Source organism: Pelophylax lessonae (genome assembly GCF_965119305.1).
Source record: "Pelophylax lessonae genome assembly, chromosome: 1".
NCBI classification, from domain to species: Eukaryota; Metazoa; Chordata; class Amphibia; order Anura; family Ranidae; genus Pelophylax; species Pelophylax lessonae.
Window position 1 is genome coordinate 855,589,020 of NC_138768.1, and position 23,417 is coordinate 855,612,436.

A 23,417-nucleotide genomic window follows, 5' to 3' on the forward strand; every position below is an offset into this window, starting at 1 on the left:
GCTTGAAAAGGGCTGGATCTCACAGAGAGCTCCTTGGGTGTGTCCTCCTCCTTCTTCCCACTAATCACCAATGTAAGGAGCATTCTTCCCACTGATCACCAATGTAAGGAGCATTCTTCCCACTGACCACCAAATGTAAGGGGCATTCTTCCCACTGATCACCAATGTAAGGAGCATTCTTCCCACTGACCCTCAATGTAAGGGGCATTCTTCCCACTAATCACCAATGTAAGGGGCATTCTTCCCATTGATCACCAATGTAAGGGGCATTCTTCCCACTGATCACCAATGTAAGGGGCATTCTTCCCACTGATCACCAATGTAAGGAACATTCTTCCCACTGATCACCAATGTAAGGAGCATTCTTCCCACTGATCACCAATGTAAGTGTAATGTTCCGGTACCTTTGGTACCCTAAATTACTCTTTTCACAAGTGTATGCGCCCCACCATTCTCTTTTGGAAAGGTGCGCATACACCTTTAAGACTGAAGCTGTCATCACTCAGCGCCGGACTAGATGGCTATTTAAAGCGCCGGTTCTCACTCACATGTGTTCGTTCAAACACCCTTACCTGGATGCTAACTTGGCTTGAAGCTTTCGTGCTTGCAAGCATACCTCGCTGACGGAACCTCGCTGCGCTGATCCCTGCATCCCGCTTCCGGATCATCCGCTCCTCCTGAACCAACCTTCCGCTGTATTGCTATTAGTGCCCGCAGGGGAACCCTCTATAAACTTATACTAAGCTTACACTATCTAGCTCTGCATAGTAAGGACTATTAATCACATCTGCATATCTAGATTGCTAGCTCTTAAGACTACTGCTACTTATTCCTGCACTGGGTTGATCACTCTTGTATGTCCACCTGCTACTCTGTCATCTGCTACCATACATGATTGCTAAACCTACCTGCATCCATCTGCTACTGTCTTACCTTCAAGTGTCTGTCACCTACCACCTCCACTCAACCTGTCTCTTAAATCTTCATCACTGGGTTACTACATACATAAAGTCACTCTAGGAACCAGCTTGTTGAGTGTGTGTATTTACTAGCTGAATTAAGACCTTCCACACATGATGAGTCATTGAGGTTGGGAATGGTATCTCAGCATCTCTCTTACATGACTACTGAAGTGGAATATTTCTGCAGCTGAAAATCCACACCATACATGAAACGCAGGAGCGTTACAGATTGAACGAACCTACAAATGGATTCAGCAGAAATAACCACTCAGGTGACACAATTAAAACAGCAAGTAACTGCGTTAATACACGCACTTGCTGAATTAAAAGAAGACAATCAGGCTCTGTCGCAGCAGGTAATTAGACTGACACAACTTACCTCTGCTCAGTCCCCTGAACCCAAGATAAATCCCCCTTTGGTATTTACAGGCGATCGCAAAAAATTTCGCGAATTTAAAAACGCATGTGAGTTACTTTTTTTTGCTAAAACCTCGTACCTACCTTACTGATCACATTAAGGTTTGTACTATTATTTCTTACCTAACAGGCGATCCTCGAGCCTGGGCAGACTCTCTTTTTGAGAAAAGCGACCAGCTTCTCAACTCCTATGCCTTGTTCCTAGCAGAACTCACTAGCCTATATGATGATCCCAATAGGCAGAGTACTGCCGATCTTCAATTAAGATCCTTGAAACAAGGAAGGAGGCCTGTAGAAGACTTTGTCGCGGAATTCAAGAGATGGACCCTTGATTCAGAATGGAATGATGCATCTCTGAAAACCCAATTTAGGCTTGGCCTATCAGAAGCCGTTAAGGACGAACTCGCCCGAGCGGATCTACCAAAAACCCTGGATGCATTAATACAACTCAGTATTACCATAGATAGAAGACTACGAGAAAGAAAGGCTGAGAAAATGGGAATGCCATTATCCGTTTCCTCTCGGATTCCGGCCGTTAACCCCGTTCCTATGGAGGTAGGAACCATACGCCCACCGCTATCAACTATGGAAAAAGCCAAAAGACGATATGGAAATCTCTGCTTGTACTGTGCATCCCCGGATCACAAGATAAATGTCTGTCCCCTAGTCAACAAAAGGAAGGGTGAGTGTTCACATGTCCTCCTAGGGGGATTGACAACTTCATTCACTAACCCTTACATTTTTGTTTGTTTGACATTACAGTGGGACCAGAACAGGATTACTACTAAGGCCATGATTGACACAGGATCTTGTGGAAATTATATTGATATATGTTTTGCTGCTTCAAATAAAATTCCTATTATTTCTAAACTTAAACCTGTCTCAGTAAGTCTTATTACCGGTGTTCGGTTATCCTCTGGTCCAATCACCGATCAGACACAAGCACTTCTAGTCACTATTAACGAGTCTCATAGGGAGACTACTACCTTCGATTTAATACCTTCACCCCACTTTCCCATTGTGTTGGGACTTCCCTGGTTACACACACACCAACCAACCATAGATTGGAAGGAACGGTCCTTGGCCTTCCTCTCTTGCTATTGCGAGGATACGTGTAACCTCCCGTCTTCCGGGAAGATTCTGTCTATGGTGACAGATGAGATTGAACCACTATGTTATCAGGATCTTTCTGAGGTTTTTCTTGAGAAAAATGCTCAAGCATTACCTCCTCATCGAGACTATGATTGTAGCATTGATCTACTCCCAAATAGCAAATTGTCGTTCGGTCATGTTTATCCTCTTTCACAGGATGAACTTTCCCATCTCAAAACCTATTTGGATGAGAATTTGGAAAAAGGTTTTATTAGACCTTCCACTTCTTCCACAGCAGCAGGACTCTTTTTTGTTCGCAATAAGGACTCAAGTCTCAGACCTATCATCGACTACAGGAAATTGAATGCTATCACAATAAAAGATCGCTATCCTCTACCGCTTATCCCTGAGCTCATTGAGCAGGTGCGTGGAGCTACCCATTTTTCAAAATTGGACCTGAAAGGAGCATACAATCTCATTTAAATCCGTGATGGAGACGAGTGGAAGACTGCATTCAGAACCAGATAAGGATTGTTCGAATATCTTGTGATGCCATTCGGGCTATGCAACGCCCCTGCAGTTTTCCAACGATTTATAAACGATATTTTTAAAGACTTACTAGATGTCTGTGTTGTGGTATATCTGGACGATATACTTATATATTCACGATCCCTGTCTGAACACATAAGACATGTAAGACTTGTACTATCGAGATTGCTTGCACATAACCTTTATGTGAAACTGAAGAAATGCTTGTTTCATAAAGATGAGGTACTCTTTCTAGGCTACATCATATCCAAAACAGGAATCGAGATGGACATGAGTAAAATATCCTGCATTCAGGATTGGCCTACACCAACCACACGCAAGGCACTACAGCGATTCCTGGGATTTTCAAATTTCTACAGGAAGTTCATTAAAAACTTTTCTGCTATTGTGAGACCCCTCACACAGCTCACTAGCATAAAAAAAACATTCAAATGGTCAGAAGAAGCCAATAAAGCTTTTCACCTGTTAAAGACAAGGTTTACTTCCGCTCCCATATTACGCCATCCAGACCCATCCCTTCAATACATTCTGGAGGTAGATGCGTCAAACATGGCAGTAGGAGCAATACTCTCCCAACGACCAACCCACACTTCACCACTTCATCCAGTCGCCTTTTTTTCTAAATCCCTAAGCAGTCCCGAGATAAATTACCCCGTGGGTGAAAAGGAACTGCTTGCTATAAAATTGGCTCTGGAGAATTGACGACATTTACTCGAAGGCACCCAATTACCAATAATAATATACACGGACCATAAAAACCTACAATATCTTCAGACTAGCAAAACTCTCTCGCACCGACAGGTACGATGGTCACTATTCTTTCTAAGGTTTAACTTCCTAGTGACTTACACACCTGCAGATAAGAACAAAAAGGCGGATGCACTATCACAACTAACTGAAGAAAACTACTTTGAAATCCCTTCCGTTCCTATAATACCTCACAAACGCATTATTGGAGTTGTCCGTTCCTTGAAGGAAGAGGTTTTGCATGGTATAAGTTTGGATTCACCCCCACCACAACTAAATACTGATGCAGAAGGCTTCCTCTACTACAACGACAAACTTTACATACCACCTACCCTACGCACCAAGATCTTGGAATTATCTCATGATGTGCCTATGGCAGGACACATGGGTATGACAAAGACTCTTAATTTGATTTCCCGGCAATTCTGGTGGCCTGACATGAAAACATCTATACAAAAATTCGTCTCTTCATGCAATGTCTGTGCCAGGTCCAAAATTGACACTACGAGACCATCCGTTCTACTATGCAGTCTACCAATACCCCAAACTCCATGGGAAGTTTTGTCCTTGGACTTCATGGTAGAATTGCCTCTTTCCAAAGGATTTAATACCATCTTGGTGTCAGTGGACCATCTGACAAAGATGGCACATTTCATTGCTATTCGCAGACTACCTTCGTCCAAACAAACGGCAGAACTCCTGATGAAACATGTCTTTAGATTACATGGTATCCCAAAAACTCTCCTGTCTGTCCGTGGATCCCAATTTATTTCTAAGTTCTGGCAAGAACTATGTCACATACTACGGATCGAGCGGAAGCTCACTTCTCCTTACCATCCGCAGACCAAAGGACAGACTGAAAGAGTCAACCAATGCATCGAGCAGTATTTACGTTGTTACACTTCTTACCAACAGGATGATTGGGTGGATCTTCTCCCTCTGGCAGAATTTGCCTACAACAACGCAACCCACAGTACAACAAAGCAGAGTCCGTTCTACTTGAACTATGGGTTTCATCCCTCTATTCTTCCACCACGCATCCTTCCTTCAAACAACCCAGTAGCCTCAGACTATCTTACCCAAATAAAGGATTCTCTGGGTTTATTAAATACTACCATTGCACACGCTCACAGTCAACAAAAGAAGTACTATGATCTTCGCAGAAGACCTTCTCCACAGTACACTATCGGGGACCTCGTTTGGCTCTCAACAAAAAATTTAAGACTGAAGATCCCTAGCAAAAAGCTTGGACCTCTGTTCTTGGGACCTTTCCCAATCAAAAAACTTATTGGAAAAGCTGCAGTACAGCTTACATTGCCAATAGACCTAAAAATCCATCCCATTTTCCATGTGTCGCTACTGAAGCCCCATGTTCCGGACCAAGGAATAAGGCCTAATATTCCACCTCCGCCTCCTGTACAAGTTGAAGGTGGAGAAGAATACGAGATAAAAGAGATTCTGGATTCTCGTATCTACAGAAGAAGACTTCAGTACTTGGTTAGATGGAAGAACTATGGGCCCCAAGACGACACCTGGCTAAACACCTCTGAAATACATGCCCCTAGATTAATCCGCAATTTTCATGTGAGATACCCAGACAAACCAGCTCCAGAGGCCTTCAGGAGCCGGCCTTAAGGGGGGGGTATTGTAATGTTACGGTACCTTTGGTACCCTAAATTACTCTTTTCACAAGTGTATGCGCCCCACCATTCTCTTTTGGAAAGGTGCGCATACACCTTTAAGACTGAAGCTGTCATCACTCAGCGCCGGACTAGATGGCTATTTAAAGCGCCGGTTCTCACTCACATGTGTTCGTTCAAACACCCTTACCTGGATGCTAACTTGGCTTGAAGCTTTCGTGCTTGCAAGCATACCTCGCTGACGGAACCTCGCTGCGCTGATCCCTGCATCCCGCTTCCGGATCATCCGCTCCTCCTGAACCAACCTTCGGCTGTATTGCTATTAGTGCTAAGTACCCCGCAGGGGAACCCTCTATAAACTTATACTAAGCTTACACTATCTAGCTCTGCATAGTAAAGACTATTTATCACATCTGCATATCTAGATTGCTAGCTCTTAAGACTACTGCTACTTATTCCTGCACTGGGTTGATCACTCTTGTATGTCCACCTGCTACTCTGTCATCTGCTACCATACATGATTGCTAAACCTACCTGCATCCATCTGCTACTGTCTTACCTTCAAGTGTCTGTCACCTACCACCTCCACTCAACCTGTCTCTTAAATCTTCATCACTGTGTTACTACATACATAAAGTCACTCTAGGAACAAGCTTGTTGAGTGTGTGTATTTACTAGCTGAATTAAGACCTTCCACACATGATGAGTCATTGAGGTTGGGAATGGTATCTCAGCATCTCTCTTACATGACTACTGAAGTGGAATATTTCTGCAGCTGAAAATCCACACCATACATGAAACGCAGGAGCGTTACAGTAAGGAGCATTCTTCCCACTGACCACCAATGTAAGTAACATTCTTCCCACTGACCACCAATGTAAGGGGCATTCTTCCCACTAATCACCAATGTAAGGATTATTCTTCCCACTAATCACCAATGTAAGGAGCATTCTTCCCACTGACCACCAATGTAACATACATTCTTCCCACTGATCACCAATGTAGGGGACATTCTTCCCACTAATCACCAATGTAAGGAGTATTCTTCCCACTAATTACCAATGTAAGGCATATTCTTCCCACTAATCACCAATGTAAGGAGTATTCTTCCCACTAATCACCAATGTAAGGTGCATTCTTCCCACTGATCCCCAATGTAAGGGGCATTCTTCTCACTGATCACCAATGTAAGAAACGTTCTTCCCACTGATCACCAATGTAGGGGACATTCTTCCCACTAATCACCAATGTAAGGAGTATTCTTCCCACTAATCACCAATGTAAGGAGTATTCTTCCCACTGATCACCAATGTAAGGAGTATTATTCCCACTGATCACCAATGTAAGGAGCATTCTTCCCACTAATCACCAATGTAAGGAGTATTCTTCCCACTGATCACCAATGTAAGGAGTATTCTTCCCACTAATCACCAATGTAAGGAGCATTCTTCCCACTAATTACCAATGTAAGGAGTATTCTTCCCACTGATCACCAATGTAAGGAGTATTCTTCCCACTGATCACCAATGTAAGGAGTATTCTTCCCACTAATCACCAATGTAAGGAGTATTCTTCCCACTAATCACCAATGTAAGGTGCATTCTTCCCACTGATCACCAATGTAAGAAACGTTCTTCCCACTGATCACCAATGTAGGGGACATTCTTCCCACTAATCACCAATGTAAGGAGTATTCTTCCCACTAATCACCAATGTAAGGTGCATTCTTCCCACTAATCACCAATGTAAGAAACGTTCTTCCCACTGATCACCAATGTAAGAAACGTTCTTCCTACTAATCACCAATGTAAGGAGCATTCTTCCCACTGATCACCAATGTAAGAAGCATTCTTCCTACTCACCACCAATGTAAGGAGCATTCTTCCCACTAATCACCAATGTAAGGAACATTCTTCCCACTGATCACCAATGTAGGAAACGTTCTTCCCACTGATCACCAATATAAGGGACATTCTTCCACTGATCACCAATGTAAGGGGCATTCTTCCCACTGATCACCAATGTAAGGGACATTCTTCCCACTGATCACCAATGTAAGGGACATTCTTCCCACTGACCACCAATGTAAGGGACAGTCTCCCACTGATCACCAATATAAGGAGCATTCTTCCCACTGACCACCAATGTAAGGGGCATTCTTCCCACTGACCACCAATGTAAGGAGCATTCTTCCCACTGATCACTAATGTAAGGGACATTCTTCCCACTGATCACCAATGTAAGGGGCATTCTTCCCATTGATCACCAATGTAAGGGGCTAAGAGCACCTTAGAGAGGTTGCAGTGCTGGCCCTTTTGCATGGATGGAGGAAGCCAGGAATGTAAGTATTACACCTTATCCCTGAACCCCTGGACTAAACGAGCATTTAAACCCTTGCAGTGTGGGGCGTCTCTACTTTTGTCTAATTCTTAGAGTTACATTTTCCCAGTGAAGTGTCTGGCCTTAGGTGATACACAAGAGATTAAACCAATCATCTTACATATGTTGTATCTGTTTATCTGCGGTCTTCTCCTCACTACATCTGTTCAAAGTCCAGAATTTAGAAAGCTTGTCTGAGTTGTCAGAGCAGGGGATGGAGAGCTGAAATTACACTCTGCAGATCTCAGTAAGAAGAGCTTGGAGAGCTGATTGGAGGGGAGAGAAGGCAAGGGGAGGGGAAGCCCCCCCTTTACACAGGAACAGAGCTGAGGCTATAAATCACAGGCTGTGTGCTGGAGCTCCCTACCCTTTAACCCTATCACGTTTAACCAAAGAGAAAAAAATCCGGCACCATGAGGTCTCAAAGATAAAACAAATACGATCCTTTTAGATCCATCAATTAAAAGGAATGAATACCTGTATTTTTTGACACGTTTCAGCCTCTTACATAGGCCTTAGTCATAATTTTGATTAATAATTATTATGACTAAGGCCTATGTAAGAGGCTACAATGGGTCAATAACTACAGGTACTGATTCCTTTAAAGGATGGATTTAATAAAATCATATAGGTTTTATCTTTGAGACATCATGGTTCCTGATTTTTTTCTCTTTGATTGGATGATTGAATGCCTGAGTACTGGGGCTATTCAAGCACATGAATCTCCATCTCATCCTGTTTATTATTAAGGGTTATTTTGGCCTAGCAGCACGATTTTTGGAGATGTATGGACCTTTTTATCTCTAGTGTCAGGAAAATTTGGCAGAAGTGACTCATGCTGATAGCAGAGGAAGGAGGCAGCAGATAGAAATGACACCTATTGCTCTGGACTGAGACAAGCACACACTATAAAGCAGGGATCCTCAAAGTACGGCCCTCCAGCTGTTGCGGAACTACACATCCCATGAGGCATTGTAAAAATTCTGACATTCACAGACATGACTAGGCATGATGGGATGCTATAGGATAGGCTTCGTTCATATTTCATGTCTGAGGTTTACAACTACTTTAACTCTGACTTTCCTTAGTTGTAGATTATTTCCTGGTCCTTGTCTCAATTTACTGGAACCAAGAGCAGCCAGGAGATTATCATTTTCAGCAATGACAGCCTCTGCAAAGCCTTCCTACAAGATGGCATTGCTCTGTTTTCAGGCTGCATCTGCTAATGCCGTCGGAGTAGAAGGTGGCTGATCGGTTCAGCACCTCAGACAGCTCCCCGAAGAAGCCGCATACTGAATGAAGCATATGGGATTTATCAAACAATAGGCTTCCCAGGAACATGGCGGAAGAATAGTAAAAGAGCGGGTCAGACCACGAAGAGGGGCTGTGGTTAAGGAGGTCTAAAGCCTAGTACATACTATTTGGTTTTTTATTTCGTTCAACCCAGCAGGCGGAGCAAAAGAAAAAAAACAAAAGAAGAAACCGAAGAGCTCAGGAGGAGCTGCTGTACTAACTATGCAATGTTAGTACAGCCATCTTCCCCCACTGAGCAATTGTGTTGTGACAGGGGGACAGCCTCTCATGGCAGAGCTCCAACATGCCCCCTCCCGAATCAAACCTATAGCTTCGCATTCAGCAAAGCTCATCCTCCACACTGATTGGAGGGCTCTGGCTCAGTCAGCAGAGGGTATATTAGACCCCTCAGGGATTGCAATGTCTTACAGTTCATTTTCCTTCTAAAGCAGCCCAAGCTTGAGTAGAAAACCCTGTCCTCTGCCAGCATAATGAAGACTGGGACCCTTGCTCTCTGTGTGGAAGCAGCCGTCCCCCTACAGAGGTCCGATACATACTCTACTGGATAAGAGCTATAGCTCTGAGCTCAGCAAAGCTCATGCTCCTTGCTGATTGGAGAGCTCTGGCTGAGAGTCAGCAGGGGGCGTATCGGACCTCTGAAAAAATATCACTGCTTTCCCACAGTTACCTTAATGTCGTACAATTCATTCTCCTGAAGAAGCTACAACCTGAGTAGAAAAGCATATCAGGACAATATCCCCCCGGACAATATCCCCCGGGACATAATCCCCCGGGACATAATCCCCCCTGGACAACATCCCCCGGGCAATATCCCCCGGGACAATATTCCCCCGGAAAACATCCCTGTGGACATAGCTTTAGGGTTAGGGGGGGGGGATATTGTCCAGGGAGGATATTGTCCGGGGGGATGTTGTCCAGGGGGGATGTTTCCCGGTGCATATTGTCCGGGGGGATAATGTCTGGGGGATATTGTCCGGGGGGATATTGTCCTAGAATCGTAGAAAAGCATGTCCCCTGCCAACAAGCAACAGGCTGGGACCCTTGCTCTCTTTGTGGAAGTAGAGGTCTACTGCAGAGGTTTGACATGTACCCTACCAAGTCAGACCTATAGCTCTGCATTCAGCAAAGATCAGCCTTCCACTGATTGGAAGCCTCTAATTTTGACTCAGCAGACCTCTGCAAAGAGATCACTGCTTTCCCACGGTGACTGCAATGTCTTACCTCTCATTTTCCTATTAAAGCAGCCAATACTTAAGGAGAAAAGCCTGTCTCCTGCCAACATACTGCAGAGTGGGACCCTTGCCCCCCTATAAAGGTCTGTCAATTAGCCATTTTCCCTCCCCAATGCCATGTGACTTGTTAGTGTTACAAGGTCTCAGGTGTGAATGGGGAGCAGGTGTGTTAAATTTGGTGTTATCGCTCTCTCACTCTCATACTGGTCACTGGAAGTTCAACATGGCACCTCATGGCAAAGAACTCTGAGGATCTGAAAAAAATTTTTTTTTGCTCTACATAAAAATGGCCTAGGCTATAAGAAGATTGCCAAGGCCCTGAAACTGAGCTGCAGCACGATGGCCAAGACCATATAGCGGTGTAACAGGACAGGTTCCACTCGCCATGGTCGACCAAAGAAGCTGAGTGCACGTGCTCAGCCTCATATCCAGAGGTTGTCTTTGGGAAATAGACGTATGAGTGCTGCCAGCATTGCTGCAGAGGTTACAGGGGTCAGCCTGTCAGTGCTCAGACCATATGCCTCACACTGCATCAAATTGGTCTGCATGGCTGTCGTCCCAGAAGGAAGCCTCTTCTAAAGATGATGCACAAGAAAGCCCGCAAACAATCTGCTGAAGACAAGCAGACTAAGGACATGGATTACTGGACCCATGTCCTGTGGTCTGATGAGACCAAGATAAACTTATTTGGTTCAGATGGTGTCAAGCATGTGTGGCGGCAACCAGGTGAGGAGTACAAAGACAAGTGTGTCTTTCCTACAGTCAAGCATGGTGGTGGGAGTGTCATGGTCTGGGGCTGCATGAGTGCTGCCGGCACTGCTGAGCTACAGTTCATTGAGGGAACCATGAATGCCAAAATGTACTGTGACATACTGAAGCAGAGCATGATCCCCTCCCTTTGGAGACTGGGCCTCAGGGCAGTATTCCAGCATGATAATAATCCCGAAGACACCTCCAAGATGACCACTGCCGTATGTGGGGCATTCTCAAATGGAAGGGGGAGGAGCACAAGGTTTCCAACATCCACCAGCTCTGTGATGTCATCATGGAGGAGTGGAAGAGGACTCCAGTGGCAACCTGTGAAGCTCTGGTGAACTCCATGCCCAAGAGGGTTAAGGCAGTGCTGGAAAATAATGGTGGCCACACAAAATATTGACACTTTGGGCCCAATTTGGACATTTTAACTTAGGGGTGTACTCACTTTTATTGCCAGCGGTTTAGACATTAATAGCTGTGTGTTGAGTTACATTGTAGCAAAAAGTGTCATTTCTTCAGTGTTGTCACATGAAAAGATATAAAAACATATTTACAAAAATGTGAGGGGTGGGGGGCGTGGCTTGCATGCACACTGAATGGCAGCATAAGCCAAGAGCTCTCCGTAGCCGGCCGGAAAATCTCACAGCATCGGGCAAGCTAAATCGCCAGCGACACTACCATTCATCATCACTTACCCTCCGGAACATCAGGGGATGGCATCCCGCAAGAGAAAGGAGGAGAGGTGCCCGAAAAAAGCTTACAGCTTTCTTCCACAGGCCTGCCTTGCAAAGCGGCAGAGGCCAAGATGGCATTACTGTAGCAACATCTCAGCGGGAACCCGCGGCCTACACGGACCTCCCGGATGCCGATCCAAAAGAAATGGAAGGGGGGATTCCCTTCCCCCTCAACTCACCTCCTCCAACTCCGATCTCCCAGAGCCCCGCCAAGGTGAGGATGCGGATGGATTCTCCCGACCAGGCCGAGGCCACAGTGAGTATAGACCAGCATCACATGCACTCTATCTCATCCCTTCAATCATCTAATTCTGCATTCCCCACTACAGGACAGCCTGTCCTAGACACAACGATGAAAGACATGCTTATATCACTGCAATCCTCCTTTATGACCAACCTGTCCTCCCTAATTCACAAATTTCAATGTGACATGAAACAGATGGGAGACAGAGTCTCATATATGTAAAACAGAATGGAGGACTGCACTGATACCATTAATGACCTTGTGGATGCCTATACATAGCAAAAATAGGATAATAAATCAGATCAAGGATAAATTTGCGGACCTTGAAGATAGATCTCATTGTAACAACATTAAGATCAGGGGCATACCCGAATCTATCCCACCCTCAGATTTACACAGCTTTGCAAATGCTATGTTCTCCTCACTAGTACCCGAACTATCACCGACAGAGCTGACCATCGATAGAATACACAGGATTCCCAAGCCACGCCATCTGGAGGATTCAGTCACCAGAGATGTGCTCCTGCGTATACACTTCTACCCAGCAAAGGAAAAAATTCTAACTAAATCCAGGGCTCTGGGCACCCTACCGGCACCGTACGCAAACATCCAACTATTCGCTGACCTTTCCCAACACACTCTGAAACAGAGAAGACACCTAAAAACAGTGGCTAAAGCCTTATCTAACCACAAGAAAATTTATAAATGACGTCACTCAGCCACACTCTTGGTTACGCACAACAGTATACCCCACACGATTTCCACTATTGAAGGCGGCATGAAGCTCCTCCAGACATGGGGTATAATCCTAGAACCCCCAAAAGGGCACCAAGACCATTCTAGGAAGTCATCTTCTTTCCACCAAGGGCCTTTCTAAGAGGTACTTTTATTCAACTGGGAGCTAGGGAGAGAAAGAGGAGAATGCAGCGAATAGATAGTTACATAGTTACATAGTTAGTGAGGTTGAAAAAAGACATCAGTCCATCCAGTTCAACCTATGATGTGTGTGTGTGTCCGCTTTTAACCGTACATTGTATACCCCTGTATGTTGTGGTCTTTAAGGTGTCCATCTAATAGTTTTTTGAAACTATCAATGCTCCCTGCTGATACGACTGCTTGTGGAAGAGAATTCCACATCCTTACTGCTCTTACAGTGAAGAACCCCTTACGCACTATAAGGTTAAACCGCCTTTCCTCTAGGTTTTAGTGAGTGGCCACGTGTCTTATTGTATCTCCTTTCTCTGAATAGTTTGTTCCTTATGCTCGGGTCACCAGTACAGTATTTGTACATTGATATCATATCCCCCCTCAATCGTCTCTTCTCCAGAGAGAATAGGTTCAGTGCTTGTAGCCTTTCCTCATAGCTGATGTTCTCCAGTCCCCTAATTATTTTTGTTGCCCTTCTCTGGACTTTCTCCAATTCCAGCATATCCTTCCTGAGGACCGGTGCCCAGAACTGGACAGCATACTCCAGATGTGGCCGGACCAGAGTCTTGTAGAGTGGGAGAATAATCTCTTTATTGATGAAATTAAAGCAGACATAGAATCCCAAAGTAAGTCCCAAAATAAGCTGAATCCCTCCCATTACCTTCAGTCTAAGATCTTTTCACTCCGCCAAGAACTTAGGTCTATACTCCTAGAGAGGTATGTAAGGAACTACAAAAATTGGAGAGCTACCACGTACTCTACGAGCAACAAAGCGAGCAGAGCAATGGCCCAACGCATTAAGGGCCATAGACTTAAATCCAAAATTCAGTACCTGTACCACCCCAAAACACAGGAAAAATTACTCAAACTAATAGCTGACGCATTCAGCACGTATTATGAAGACCTCTACAATAGTAAAAATTATACCACATCTTAACCCCCTCCAAACAAAATCCAGGAATTTCTAGCACAGGTAATCCATAACCACACAACAATTATCAGACCTTAATTCCCCTTTTAATATTCAGGAGATCACCCAAGTTATTAATAAATTACTAAGCTCCAAGTCACCAGGTCCCGACGGCTTCACAGGAGAATACTATAAAGAGTTTCACCAAATCCTTACCCCCAAACTTTGTCAGATATATAATTCCGCTGCTTCCTCCTCTTCTCTCCCCCCTGAAATGCTAATTGCTTTGACTGTAACACTCCCAAAACCAGGGAAGGAACCTACATCACCCAAAAACTTTAGACCTGTATCCCTACTCAACATTGATGTAAAAATCTATGCTAAAGTTATAGCAAATAGGCTAATCAATATCCTACCGACACTGATCCACGAAGACCAGTTGGGCTTTACGAAAGGCCGACAAGCATCTGATGCTCTCCTCTGTCTTACACAAGTTTGGGCTGCAGGGCCTAATCTTTAACGCCATAATGGCATTATACTCAACTAGGCTTGTGACGGTATCAGATTTTCATGCTGCGATTAATTGATTAAGGTTTTGCCACGGTATACGGTATTATCACGGTATTCTATTATTAAATTTAAATTATTAAATTTCCACCTCACTTCAATTTCATTGCTGAATTTAGGGGCTTTGGTTCACTTATGCACATTATTATATAGTCAGTCAGTACAGACTCTGTGAACCAGGCCTAAAATAGGTCATCAAGCAGTGTCTGGCCTAACTGGTGATAACTGGTCTTGGCGCTCGGCTCCGATCCGATGGCCTGGTCATTAAGAGGGCAAATCCTTGTGGTCAAGAAGTGGTTAAACCTGAAGGAGGTGTTGTTTATAAATGACTTTACTATTGCTTTAGGCCTGGTTCACATGTATGCGGGTTGGTGGTTCACATGTATGCGGGTTGGCGGTTCACATGTATGAGGGTTGGCGGCCCACATTTGCACAGGCATAGCAGCCCATTGATTTGAACGGGCTGCTATGCCCTCATTTTCCGCAGAAAAAAGGTGCATGCAGCATTTTTTAAAAATTCAGTGGCCTTGAAATCCATCCTGCTTTTGCACCATGCGACTAACCTGCAGTTCCTGCTCTGGCAAGCTTTCTGCATTTTTTGTATACGTGGGCACGGCATTTAAAAACAGTTTGCGTGTGCAGCAACGGCAGGTAAGTTGCATGGTGCAAAAGAAGGATGGATTTCATGGCCACTGCATTTTTTTAAATTCTGCATGCACCTTTTTTCAGCTGAAAACGCAGGCATAGCAGCTCAAGCCCATTCACATCAATGGGCTGCTATGCCTGTGCAAATGTGGGCCGCCAACCCGCATACATGTGAACCGCCAACCCGCATACATGTGAACCACCAACCCGCATACATGTGAACCAGGCCTAAAGCAATAGTAAAGTCATTAATAGATAAAAGCCCTGGTCCTCCTGCAGGTTTAACCACTTCTGGACCGCAAGGATTTGCCCCTTTAAAGACCAGGCCATCGGATCAGAGCGCCAGGACCAGTCATCACCAGGTAGGCCAGACACTGCTTGATGGCTATATAATAATGTAATGTGGGCTGCTATGCATGTGTGTGTGTGTGTGTGTGTATATATATATATATATATATATATATATATATATATATATATATTAGAGCTGCACGATTCTGGCCAAAATGAGAATCACGATTTTTTAGCTTGGAATAAAGATCACGATTCTCTCACGATTCTCTGTGTAACAAAAAAAAAATTGGGAAAACTTTTACGTTTTTTTTTTTTTTTTATTCATTAAAGTCCATTAATTGCGTTTGAAAGATTGCTGCGCAAATACAGTGTGACATAAAATATTAAAACAATCGCCATTTTTTTCTGTAGGGTCTCTGCTAAAAAAATATATAAAATGTTTGGGGGTTCTAAGTACTTTTCTAGCAAAAAAACAACTGATTTTAACTTGCAAACAACAAGTGTCAGAAAAAGGTCCAGTCTTTAAGAGGTTAAACTTCCTTTCTCCCTGGCAGAGGGAAGGAAAAGATACAATGTAATCATTTTTGTTTATAGTTACTGGGAGACTTTAATGCTGAAAGGCTTAGCTGTGTGAGTGAATGAGTCATCCAGCTCACTGAAATGTATCAATTCAAGTCAGACCCAGGAGCAGAGAAACTCGGTATTTTAAAAATGCCACAATAACAATACCGTGGCTATGCAATACCGCGATATATCGAATTACCGAAAACCGGCATATGTCTATACTCAACCCCCTCAGCCCAAGTCCATACCACAGACTCAATCTGCTCACCATGCCAAATCTCAAACGGAACACGACAGGGATGCCCCCTCTCGCCCCTAATTTTTACATGATAATGGAACCCTTGGCCGAACATATTCACTCTAACCAAAAGATTTCTGGAGTAAAAATTGCAGTCCAACACCACAAAATTAGCCTATTCGTGGACGACAAAATACTTCTGATTACAGACCTGCTTAACTCCCTCCCGGAAATTTAGAAGACGCTTAAGTGATTTGGTAAAGTATCATGCTACAAAGTCAACGAAAATAAAATCACACATACTAAACCTAGGCACAGACGCCACAACCAGCAACTTAATCCAGTAACAACTGCCGTTTATATGGACTGATCACAGCATATCATATCTGGAAATTCAGCTAAACAAATACACAAAAACCCTTTACCTCCACAATGATCACCCCATAAGTACCAAACTTCAAGCTGAGGTAAAAAAAAAAACTAGCGTATTTTGAATTTTCGTGGATGGGACGATTGGCAGCATTCAAAATGTTGCACCTCCCTCAACTCCTGTACGTCTTTAGAACACTACTGGTCCCCGTCCCAAAAAAATTCTTCAATTCACTGCAGAAAATACTATCAACCTACATATGGCAAGGTAAAAAAAACAAGATGTGCACACGCAAAATTGATCAAGCAGTGTACGGCGGGAGGAACTGGGTATGTAGAAGTCTATGTCTACTATCTGGCCTCCATACTCTCACAACTCAGAGAACGGTTTAAACCAACTCCATCCACACTCTGAGGAAGTATAGAAGCTTCCTATTTCCGCAGCAGTTCCCTCTCTGCATGGCTACTAGCTACTACTCTAGGAGCCAGAATTCCCTCTCACCTATGCCCAACAATCCAAGTGTCAGCTAAGGCCTGGATAGCGTTAATAAATCAAAGCCCATCCTTTCCTAACAAAACTGCCATGCAAATACCTATTTCAGCCCTGCATCACCTAAATGACTATTCTTCCTTTTCCACTTGACAAGCGAAAGGGATGAATAACATAAATGACCTATTTCACAACAACACATTGAAATCTTTGCATACCCTACAAAAAGACTTACAGTTGCCCAACTGTAAATTATTCACATACCTGCGAAGCAAACATTGCTTAGCCTCCTTGCATTCGTGGCCTTGTATGACCCAGCAACCCACAACTCCCAGATCTACCTGAACTCCCCTAGTACCCCACAAAAAGGAATAACATTATTCTACCACATTCAACAAAAAGCCACATTCACCAAATCAACCCCCATTCTCCAATGGGAACTAGAGCTGGGAAGCACCTATACAGAGGAATAATGGATGAAATCATATAGATCCATGTACACATCTACTAGCTGTTCTTCATTGTGGGAATTAGCCATAAAAATTTCTTTAAGATGGTACCTCACCCCTAACCAAATACACAGATTCCATAGGGATTAATGTCCCATCTGGGCTTTTTTTCTCTCCATTCCATAGGGATACAGATGATAAATGTTGGAGACAATGTGGACGTAAAGGAGATATAATACACATATTCTAGAGCTGCCCCAAATGAACAACAAATTGGACATCAATCTTTCATCTAATCTCAGTGGTTCTTCAGACACGAATCACTCCAAATCCCAGCCTAGCCATACTATCCCTCGAGATAGAAAAATACCCGAAACAACTTAAGACACACTAGGACATATATCCTATTGGCTGCTAGACTCAACATTACCAGGAAATGGAGACAAGCTGATCCACCAACACTAAAGGGTGTTATAGATTTGACCCACACAAATTACACCTACGAATACACCCTAGCACTTAAAAATAAAAAAAAGTGAATATGCTGATAAACTTTGTAAACCTTGGATGATATGGAAAACACAATAAATCTATGACGGTATACAAATACACTTGAACCCAAGCTATCTCAAGGATGTGTTGGCCCCCTGCTGGGACACACAGAGATCCCGTTAGGGGTATCCAGGCATGGGGACAAGGCAGCCTTACCATTTTACACCAATCGTCTTGCCTTCAACAAGGTGCTTACCAATATGGGGCGAATTTAGACAAGTATTGCTTTTATTTGAAAAACAGAGCAAATATTATGGGAAAAATAATAATAAATTAAATATATATGGTGAGCAGCTGCTAGACCCCCTCCTGCTACAGAAATTGACTAGATAGAAAAAAAAGGGGGGAAAGGTGAAACCCACAGGTCTGCACTTGCTGAACTTAAACAAGAATATACCTAATAAACTCCTAAACTAAAAATTGTGATAAGATGTACTATAAACCAGTGGATAGTGAAAAATAGTTATATATAGCTGTGCCCCCAATACATAGAAGGTACATAATAATAAATGATAAATTGTAGATGTGTGTACTGAATTGCTTAGTACAAACTAAAGGATACGTGCATATGATCTACAAAAGAAATTTTAAATAGCCAAAAGACACAAACTATGCTGGTTTACCAGAAAGGATTAAATGTTATACAAGGTCAGATAGTCAAAAAAAAACTCTAATAAGTCCAAACATTGGTTGAAGTTTCAGGCAGGTTGGTGGTCAAAGTGTTCTATGAATCCCAGGAGAAGAAAACTCCACTGCTACCTCATGCAAAGGGATGGAGCCCAAGGACACCACAAGTGCTCGGGAAGTGTCAGAAAAACTCACCAGATTACATGGATCCTCTCCTGTCTTACGACAAAGGGGATCAGCCGGGCTTAGGTGGTCTTCCCCCACCCGAGGATGAGTCCGTATCTCCCGGGAGGAAGGAGAGGAGTCTCAAGTGGACCCAGGAGATACAGACACATCCTCGGGTGGGGGAGAACACCTAAGCCCGGCTGATCCCCTTTGTCGTAAGACAGGAGAGGATCCATGTCATCTGGTGAGTTTTTCTGACACTTCTCGAGCACTTGTGGTGTCCTTGGTCTCCATCACTCTGACATGGTCTCTGACACCTAACCCATTTGATCCCCTACAGAGTCCCACAACTGTGCAATTATCATCAGTTAAAGGAACACAGTGCCATATCCCCCCCAAAAAATGGCCTAGTCATAGAGAGGTTGGGGGGGGGGGGTAAATTATCCGGAGCTGAAATGGTTAATTTTACCTTAAAGTTCAATTGGAGACTTTTTATTAGAAATTCTTTTATTCATCCTTAGTGCTTCCCAGCCCAGCCATGTCCACATTACAATAGTCAGTGGTGCTGGAAGTGCAGAAGCCTCTAGAACACCATGAAGGAATCGGGCAGATGAGAGAAGCAGATTCACACAGCAGATGCCGGGATGTCCTATGTGATCTGACATATGCAGGATGGGAATTATCTGCGAGCGATTGGCTGCTGGAGATAAACAGCATTGAGATAATGAGGGCTGATCATAGCGAGGAGTCAAGAGGCACCAATACACATGAAATCAGCGGCACGTCTTCACCCGAAATGACACATCCGGGTCACAGAATAGTGACAGGCTCTGCCCGATGTCTACAGAGGAAGGGGACCAACCAGCCTGTCAGCTACAATGAAGATTTTGGGAAAATGGAAAACTATTTTTTAAAGCACCCCATCACCAAATTCCTATGTAAACAGCCCTTTGCTGCCATGACCTAACCATTTCCACCGCCAACCTGCAGCTCCCCAAACATCATATGCAATTATCGAGTTTCGGAAAAAGTCAGTATTTGCACACATGTATGTTTTAGAGTACATTACAATTCTGTATGTGCCTCCACTGGTTCAAAATTGAGATGTAGAGCTATATATTTAGTCTCCAAAGACTTTCGAAGCTTCTTCATACCATGAAATTTTTGCACATTCTTGCGCATCAAGTTTTAGGGCTTCCCTATGTGCGGTACCATTCCTATTTGGGGGAACAGGAACGCATACGTGCTCGCTAGATGCGTGTGGAAGGGGGGAGGGGCCAATAAGAATTAATGGCATCTGTGTGTGTCTGCAAAAGGTTGCATGTTTTTGTGTGGTGTGGGAAAATGTACGATTTATCACGCGTACAGTGCATCCGGAAAGTATTCACAGCGCTTCAGTTTTTCCATAATTTGGTATCTTACAGCCTTAATTTTAAAAATGGATTAAATACATTATTTTCCTCAAAATTCTACAAACAATATCTCATAATGACAACAAGAAGGAAGTTTGTTTGAAATATTTGCAAATTTATTAAAAAATAAATAAAAAAGAAAAAAATCCCATGTACATAAGTATCACAGTCTTTCCTCAATACTTTGTTAAAGCACCTGATTACACCCTCAAGTCTTTTTGAGTATGATGCTACAAGCTTGGCACACCTATTTTTGGGCAGTTCTTCTTTGCAGGACCTCTGAAGCTCTATCAAGTTGGATGGGGGGGGGGTGTCGGTGCGCAGCCATTTTCATATCTCTCTAGAGATGTTCAATCGTGTTCAAGTCTAGGCTCTGGCTGGGCCACTCAAGGACATTCACAGAGTTGTCCCATAGTCACTCCTTGGTTATCTTGACTGTGTGCTTAGGGTCGTTGCTCTGATGGAAGATGAACCTTCACCCCAGTCTAAGGTCCTGAGCGCTCTGGAACAGGTTTTCATCAAGGATGACTCTGTACATTGCTGCATTCATCTTTCCCTCGATCCTGACTAGTCTCTCAGTTCCTGCTGCTGAAAAACATCCCCACAGCATGATACTGCCACCACCATGCTTCACAGTAGGGATGGTATTGGCCAGGTGATGAGTGGTGCCTGGTTTCCTCCACACATGACGCTTGTCATTCTGACCAAAGAGTTGAATCTTTGTTTCATCAGACCAGAGAATTTTGTTTCTCATGATCTGAGAGTTCTTCAGGTGCCTTTTGGCAAACTCTAGGTGGGGTGTCGTGTGCCTTTTACTGAGGCGTGGCTCCTGTCTGGCAACTACCATACAGGCCTAATTGGTGGAGTGCAGCAGAAATGGTTGTACTTCTGGAAGTTTCTCCTCTCTCCACAGAGAAACGCTGGAGCTCAGTCAGAGTGACCATCGGGTTCTTGATCACCTTCCTGTCTAAGGCCCTTCACCCCCGTTTGCTCAGTTTGGCTGGGCGGCCCACTTTAGGAAGAGTCCTGGTGGTTCCAAACCTCTTCCATTTATGGATGATGGAGGCCACTATGCTTATTGGAAGCTTCACCGCTGCAGAAATGTTTCTGTACCCTTCCCCAGATCTGTTCCTTGATACAATCCTGTCTCCAAGGTCTACAATTCCATGGACTTCATAGCTTGGTTTGTTCTCTGACATGCACTGTTAACTGTGGGACCTTATATAGACAGTTGTATGCCTTTCCACATCATGTCCAATCAACGGAATTTACCACAGGTGGACTCCAATCAAGTTGTATGATCAGTGGAAACAGGATGCTCCTGAGCTCAATTATGAGTGTCATGGCAAAGGCTGTGAATAATTATTTATATGGGGGTTTTTTTTTTTTTTCTTTTTTTTTTTTTTTTTATAAATGTGCAAAGATTTCAAACAAACTTGCACTGTGAATACTTTCCAGATGCACTGTACAACAAGCCATCAAATTCTTCAGTTTAAGATTTAGACATCTTTCTGGCATGGGGCTTAAGAGAAAGACATGGCAACAGTAAACCAGTAAAAACAGAGAGGCCAATTTCCTGAGGACAGGTGGGACTGGGTGCTATCCCTGGCTCGCATCCATGTATACAACTTGGGAAAGAAATTGGCTGCACACCTCCACCGGTCCAATAGATTTATTGAAACATGTATAAAACTGCCACCAGGACAAGGACACAGACCATAGAAAGGTTGACGCGTTTCACACTGACAACATGCTTCTTTAAAACCTACGGGAATACTGAATCCACACTTCTTATATAGGGGCCACCCCCACCTATCACAGGTGCTAGGTGATGTGATCAGTTTCCCATGTGTTGATTAGCAAATAAAAGCATTTCACATGCAAAAGTAAATCACACAAATACAGTAAAACCTTGGTTTACAAGCGTTTTAAAAGACAGGCAATGTTTTTTTTCAATATGTTGCCTTGATTTGCGAGCGCCGTCTTAATATTCAAGCAATAATTTTAATGTTAAAAAAATTGATTTTTGTCTTACCGTAAAATCCTTTTCTCTGAGGTTCACTGATGGACACAACTGCAAGTCTTCAGAGCATTGGGCTTTATGCTCACTCTCTAGGAGTAGGACTAGCCGGAAACCTTTTTGGTTACTCCCCTGGGGCAGTCCCAGAGGGTATACCATTACTTTCTGCTGTAGGACTCTAGTTTGTAACAAGCAGTGTCAGAAGAACATATAAAACTTAACCCCCAAGAGGGGTGGGTGCCGTGTCCGTCAGTGAACCTCAGAAAAAAGGATTTTACAGTAAGACAAAAATCCAGTTTTCCCTTTCATTCACTGACGGACACAGCTTCAAGTCTTCAGACCATTGGGATGTCCCAAAGCAGTGTCAAGATGAGGGGTGGGAGAAAAAAACACAGCAAACACAGAATTCCCAACAAGGCCAGGCAACAACAGGAGCTCACCACCAGGAAAGATTTTCACCCTCAAGAAGCGAAAGCCTTTGCAACTGCAGCCTGCAAAACCTTGCGGCCAAACGCTGCATCAGAAGATGCAAGTACAGCCACCTTATAAAATTTTGTGAATGTGTGTACAGACCACCACGTAGCTGCCTTGCACACCTGAACCACTGACGCCTGATGATGGAAGGCCCAGGAGGCACTAAGCACCCTCGTAGAATGCACTTCAACAGGGAAAGGAGGAACCTGACCCTTAATGGAGTAGGCCTGCACCACTGTCTGCCTGATCCACTTGGAAATGGTTGCAGCAGATGCGGCCTGCCCCTTACGAGGTCCATCTGTAAGAACAAAGAATCAGATTTTCTAATCTGTTCAGTCGCCGCCAGGTACACCCAAATCGCCCTGACCACATCTAAGGAATGTAAGGCAATTTCCTTAGGATGTTTCGGCTTAGGACATAGGGACGGTAACATAATGTTTCCATTCAATTGAAACCCTGAGACAACCTTAGGAAGGAATGCCCGACAGGGTCGCAACACCACTTTGTCCCTATGAATCACCAAGTAAGGTGACCAACAAGACAACGCAGCCAACTCCGACACGGGACGTACGGAAGTAATAGCCACTAAGAAAGCCCCCTTCTGAGACAGAGTGAGCAGAGGAATTTCTCGAATATTTTCAAAAGGAG

General features: G+C 43.9%; 1 protein-coding gene and 1 long non-coding RNA gene across 2 annotated transcripts in view; both read right to left on the minus strand.

Moving 5' to 3' along the window:
* SFXN5 (sideroflexin 5) overlaps positions 1-23,417 on the minus strand; it is a gene marked incomplete at its 5' end in the record, with an annotated part of 451,990 nt that overhangs the window by 358,911 nt on the left and 69,662 nt on the right. The window lies entirely within an intron of this gene.
* LOC309566423 lies at positions 6,329-7,251 on the minus strand. Its single transcript, XR_014225878.1, has 3 exons — positions 7,018-7,251; positions 6,584-6,644; positions 6,329-6,427 (listed from the first exon to the last, which is right to left on the minus strand). It is a non-coding gene; the product is annotated as an uncharacterized lncRNA (long non-coding RNA).